The sequence below is a fragment of the Suricata suricatta genome, chromosome 15 (assembly GCF_006229205.1).
Source record: "Suricata suricatta isolate VVHF042 chromosome 15, meerkat_22Aug2017_6uvM2_HiC, whole genome shotgun sequence".
In the NCBI taxonomy this organism is placed as follows: domain Eukaryota; kingdom Metazoa; phylum Chordata; class Mammalia; order Carnivora; family Herpestidae; genus Suricata; species Suricata suricatta.
The window spans coordinates 57,003,400-57,010,093 of NC_043714.1; positions in this window are offsets into that span (position 1 = coordinate 57,003,400).

Consider the following 6,694-nt stretch of genomic DNA (forward strand, 5'->3'; position numbering starts at 1 on the left):
CATATATCCTGGTCAGTAAGAGAATTTGTGTGTCTACCTATAAAAGTATGTTTATAAACTATATAGATTTACTACTGTACATTATAAAATATACATAGAAGAAAACCCAAATATAAAGGATGGTGATATATAAAATATTTTAAAATCTTTTCCATTAAATGGCTTCATTAGCTAATATTTTAAGGCATCAGGTTTATCAATAATATTGAGATGTATCCACTTGAAGTGTTTTTTATGATCAGATATTTTGTGAGACCTGACTAGATCATTGGTTTTCCTTTATAATATACTTATTCATGAATTAGTCTTGTCCCTGAATGAATTGAACAGAATATACCTCTGCACCTTAGAGGTTCTTAGTGGCAGCTAAAGAAGCAAAGAAAATGTGTGAATGTCTCCATTTTCTTTTAAGGAAAGTAATTATTGACAAGCTGTTTGGGTACTAATGCTTCATTTCTGATTCTCCTGTGAATTAATCTCAGGCGGACCTCTGCCAGTTGGCTAATGCTCACTGTCCACTCCCTGATGTGGTCAGAAAGATGCCATCTGTTCCTTTCAGCTACCGAAATGGTGCAAATCATCTAAACCTTTCTACAGGTAGCAGATGCTGAAAAGGTACGTCTTCCAAATGCTCATCACTTTGCCCAACTATCTTACAATGATACTTTGTTCAACTTGATGTGAAAATAATAATCCCTATGTGATGAAATAATGTGATCTCCAAAACTGAGTTTTCACATGTCACTCTTTTACATGGTGAGTGTCATGAGCAGGATGCTGTTTAGCAATATGATGTTATGACATTCATAGTGGTGTTTATAGAGTTTCCCCATTCAGAAAGAGCAGAGGCATGAAAAGAAACTGTCAAGGAAAGGTAGGGGGGTAGAAGATCCATGTTTACAGTTAGCATGTAGTGTCCGCATGTGTGGTTTCTTAAAGGGTGGTGAGCCCAGAGAGTGGGTCAGCTGGGTAGCACAGCAGTAATGCTGATAGCGTCTGGGTTTTTCTGTCTCATCATCATTTCCTAAAACAATACATTTAGACACGCAAGTCTATTACTAGGCTTTTCTTTGGTTAAACATCAACGCCTTTTAAAAAACGAATTATTTAATTTTTATGTATTTATTTACCTATTTATTTTTCAGAGAGAGAGCATGCATGTGTGCAGGTGGGTGAGGGGCCAAGGGAGACGGTGGGAGCATCTGAGGTAGGCTCTGAATCCAGAAGAGATAATGACCTGAGATCATGACCTGAGTTGAAATCAAGAGACAGACACTTAACTGACTAAGCCACCCAGGTACCCCTCAAAAGCCTTTTTGTTATTCTACCCTTGTTTTCTAGCAGGGGTCAATGTCATTTCTGGCACCCAGGTGCTTAATAAACATTAAAGGAGTGAATGAATGCATGACATTGAATTGGATGAATGAACTCTATTATTCTACCTGTATCCAGGCCCTCCAGCCTTCCGAGCTCGTGACTGTCAGTATCACTATTTCACGCATCCAAGACAAAATGGGGGCCATCTGACTTAGCTTTCCAGTACAGTACACACATCGCTCAGAACTTCGTTCCCTGAGCACTTTGGAATTTGGAAATAGCCATCAGTTAGGGGGGAAAAATACTTTACATTTTGGTGAAAAGGAAGAAATGTTTAGAAATATGTTGGAAAAATAGGTATCCTAACTGAAATATTGGTAAATTTATCTGTCTCTAAAAATTATTTACAACTTTTCTCATCATTGTTTTATAAATTATTCTGACTAAGAGGGGGGCACTGAGAGAGACTGCATGCATGTGCACATGTATACACTCTCTTGCACATAAAACACATTTTTTTTTTAGAACAGTGCCAGGCTACTGGCTAGGCCCCTCATCAGTCCTACAGCTCTGCTTCCCACAGGTCATTGCTAATGCACAGGGGCCATAGGTACACTGTCTCTGTCTTTCTGTCTCTGTCTACCCAACCCAACTAATAATAAGGGAACCACCATTGCACCACATTCGAAATTACTGTCCGATTCAGTGTCCTTTCAACAGTGTCTTTACCCTTTGCACCGAAATACACACTCTTCTGACCTCCTGGGAAGAAGACCCTCACCACCCCACGTACTTCTCACTGCAAAGAGAAAGGACTGGAGCCTTTCTGAATGTCACGGGCCATCGTCATGTCCCTGGCCCCTACCACACTCTGGCGAAGCACAGTCTAGACCATCTGAATCTTTCCTTAGTGACTTTGGTGAAGTAACAAAAGGGGGAGAAGAGAATGACACTGCTAACGTGAAAAAGGGAAAAAGCGGTCAGAAATAGGTACATAAATAAACCATCAACATAAGAAGCAGAATGCTGTGGGGCAGTGGATCTTCGTCCTTACTGTGCAACAGAGTCATGGAGAATAGTAAAAAAACCCAAATAGATGCCCATCCTCCAACCCTCCTCTTCCAAGAGATTTAGTTTCCTTTAGTGTGGTGTAGAATACAGACATTTATCTATTTATTTATTTATTTACATATTTATACACACACACACACACACACATATATACATAATAGATTACTGGTTTATTACAAAAGGATGTGCCCAGGAACAGTCAGATGGAAGAGACACAAAGGGCAAGGTATGGGGGCAGGCAGAAGCGTCCATGCTGAGTACGGCACTCTGCCCTAATCTCCACGTGTTCGCCACCTGGGAAATTAGGTATTTGCGTGATTTCAATGTTCCTCGGATGAGGAACCAGATTGAGAACGTCTGGTATGGGAGTCAGGCAGTTCTAGGTCCAAACAATCAGTGGAGCTTCTCAGATTTCTTGTGAGTAAAACAGAGTTGTACAGATTATAAATAAGTCAGTGTCTGGTACTTAGCATATGTTCAATAGAAAGTGCATAGGTTATCATGGACTATGCGGCCATTAGAACTTGTATGTTAGAAGGCTGCTTAATGATCTAAGAAAACAAGAGTTTGTTCCTTACCCCCATTCTGCACCCACCCAACTTCTGCAGGCACACACGTGGGCCCTATTTTCCTTCCTAAGGAAAACATGATTCACTGCAGCTTTTCTCTTCCCTTAGCTGCAAACTTGTCTCTAATGAGATGTTTCCCAAATTCAACTGAGATCTCTAAGAGAGACGCCTTAGCTTCTGAATGTTTTAAAAGTTTCCCAAGTGATTCGAATATGTAGCCAGGGTTCAAGAGCACTAATGGAAGAGTGCATCTCAAACTTTGGTTTGCATAAGAATCATTTGGAGATTTTATTAAAACTCAGATTTCTGGGTCTTTCCTGAGGGAGTCTGATTCAGTGGGCCTGGGGGAGGGCCCAGAATTTGCATTTTTAACAAGATCCCTGCTCCTTGGACTGGCAACATTAGCATCAGTTGGGAGCTCATTAGAAAGGCAAATCCTGAACCCTGCCCCAGAACTACTAGCAAAAACCTCCAGGTGTGGGATCCAGAAACTTCTGCTTCAACAAGCTCCCCAGGTGATTCTTATGCATGCTAAAATTTAGGAACCACCTATCTAGATAAAAACAGAACAGTAGCGTAGGAAAGACGGCAGCTCCCGGAGTCTGGGACCGGCATCTGGATTTCAGACGTCTGATTCAGGAACCAGAGTCTGAGGCCAGCGCTGGAGAAACCACAAAGGAGTAAGTATAAGAGAGAAGTTGGTCCTCCAAGGAAACTCAGGTGCGGTTACCCAAAAATATAAGGGACAAAGAACGTTAGGTCAGGAGAAGTAGCTGTCCCCTACAAACACGGGGGATAGAAAGCCATGGCCTTGTTTGAGAATAAAATAAAATCAGGCACGTGAAACTGCTTCTCAGCACCTGGCTTGTGAGTATGTAGTGAATTCTAAAATTTCTCTTATTAAAGTAGCATGTTGTGAGCACTCAGTATAATTAGAGTAGGAAATATGACCTTTATGTTTCTGGTGTTAAAAAATGATTAAATCTGTTTGGGTGATACAAACTGACGCTTTGTGGAGTGGACATCTCCTTTTGGAGAAGTGCAAAATGGGGCAGACGACAGAAGACTTGTACAGGATAAAGAATAAAGAACAAGGAAGAGAAAAATACCTGATTGGCTGAGGCCTCGTAGCCAACCATGTTTGGGGCCAAAAGAATCAAGGAAACAAGTAGAGAGCCCAGAGATGGCTTGGTGTCTGGGGATCGGTTGACAAGATGTAGGGTGTTTGGGGCCAACAGAGTGTTTATAGGGACATGGAGTTTATCTGAGTTTCAGTTCGCTGGTGTGGCACCCAGGGCAGGAGTGTGCGGGGCACCAGCCCACGCACCAGAGTCCAAGGGTCCCTGAGTAGGGGGTTGGTGTCGGCGAAATATCTACAAGAAAGAACACAGACAACATGAATGGTGTAAGAGACCACACTTTACTGTGAAACTTGGGATCTTTATATACCATAGGTGATTACATCATTTTTCTAATGATTACATTGTTTGTAACTTCCAGAAAAAAATTATTATTCCCATGGTAGCGAAAACAGAAAATCAAAACAGAAACGAGGTACAATAAAGATCAAAAAACATAATTCATCACTCAAAATACATCAGCAGGGGTTTGTTTTATGTATATAGTGATATTATTAGCCGAAGCTTATGACAAGGCTATTTTTTCTTAAAGGTGAACATGATTGACGGGTAAAGTGCCCCTGACCAGGAAGGGAGTTTCAATCTGAAAATTTGCCCACTCACTGAAACTAATTAAAGGTCATAGAAAACTAACTCCAGTCTCTAATCCATCATGATCAAGCGGTCATGTGCACATTCTCTAAAACAAAGGAAAGCAGGACCCAACAAGCCATATGACACTGTACACTCAGTGTCCCAGGAGAGCAACTCAATCCCGATCCTCAACTGAGGGACCTCACTTGCACCAGGGTCACACTTTCCAGACAAGCTGGAGATATGCGTGTTCCTCTTGGTGACTTACAGCGGGATCTCAACAGGTCTTTTGGCAGAATGGGCCCCTACAGGAGTGGCTCCATCTTCGGCCTCGAAATCTATTTTACCACCGGGTTTTGTGTTTGTTTTATGTCTATGGTCCATCTCCAGTTAATTTTTGTGTATGTGATGCGGGGTCAAATTTATTTTTATGAAGGCTGCTGTAACAGCTGGATGGATCCATAAATAAAGACTTTCCTTTCCTCATTAAATTAACTTGGTTCCTATTTTCTCATGTTGATTGCATACTCCTGCAGGGCTTGGACTTTAAGTCAGATACAAAGGAGTATAAGCTAATTAGGATTTGGTTAGTTTCTAAAGTATAAGGAGGCAAAATGACAAGAGCTTGAACAAGTGTATCAATTAAGTATTCCTAAATATCAAACCATGCCAAAACTCACTGGTTTTAGTCAATAATCGTTTACAATTAGTGGTTGTGGTTTTGTGGGTCTAGGCTGAGCTTGACTGGATACTTCTCCAGTTGTAGTTGAGCCAACTCTGCTTCTCAATGAAGGTCTGTGGTTTGCCTAGGATGGCCTCCTTCCTCCTGGGATTGGAGAGAGAGGGGCAGGCTGACCAGGTAAGGAAGGTGCACAAAATGGCAAGGAGGAATGCTGATGCTCCTATGGCTCAGGCTCAGAAGCAGCACTATTCTACCCAGGAAGAGGTCACATAGGCTGAGCCCAAAGTCAGAAGGTGCACAGTACACTCAGCCCATAATGATGAAAAGAATAGGGATAGTGAAGGGTATAGAAGTGAAGTATTAGGGACACATGTTCAGTCCACCACAAGATACAAATTTATTGATCTCCTATAAAACTCCTGGTCTGTCTACCAGGGCTGGTGTGATCTACAAAATTCTCAGGAACTCCTGCTGCTTCATCTTCTGGCTTCTCTGTGCATGACCTCAGTGTCAAGGTGGTTTCTTTAGCTCTCGCTGTCAGGAGGAAGGAACAAAGTAGAAAGAACAATGGCCTCAGGCTAACTATATTTGAGGGAGTTTCCTAGAAGTTGCCTTATGACCCTTCCACAACATGTGCCTGCAGCTAGTTGTAACGAAAACTGAAAATATAATTTTGATTCCAGTTAGCCGTGTACCCAGGCAAGTCGGAGGTCTGTTCTCTGAGAAAGCAGAGAAGAATGGATATTGGGGACCAAATAAGTAATGACTTCTACATATAGTCTTGTACAACATACGGTTTCAATAAGTATTTATTGCTTTTACAAATCTTGACATGCTGTAAAACAAAGGTTGGTAATTTTCCTATAGGAGAAGAGCATTTGGACTTCTCAGTAACAAAATAAGAACAAAAAATATGGTCAGTGGATCAAATTTGTTTAGTATTTCAAGTGCTTCCTTCAGGTCCCATGATTACAACTGAGAACCACTTCTTGTATTAATAGCCGTTATTTTCTCTCTAGATCTCTAGACTTATTGGCTTCAGTAGTATTCCAATCAAAGGATTAAAACTAATAATGTGTGGGGCGCCTGGGTGGCTCAGTCGGCTAAGTGTCCGACTTCGGCTCAGGTTATGATCTCGTGGTTCGTGGGTTCCAGCCCCTCATCGGGCTCTGTGCTGGCAGCTCAGAGCCTGGAGCCTCTCTCTCGCTCGCTCGCGCGCTCTCCCGCTCGTGCTCTCCCGCTCGTGCTCTCCCGCTCGTGCTCGCTCGCTCGCTCTCGCTCTCTCTCCCGCTCGTGCTCTCTCTCTCTCTCTCCCGCTCGTGCTCTCTCTCTCTCTCTCCCGC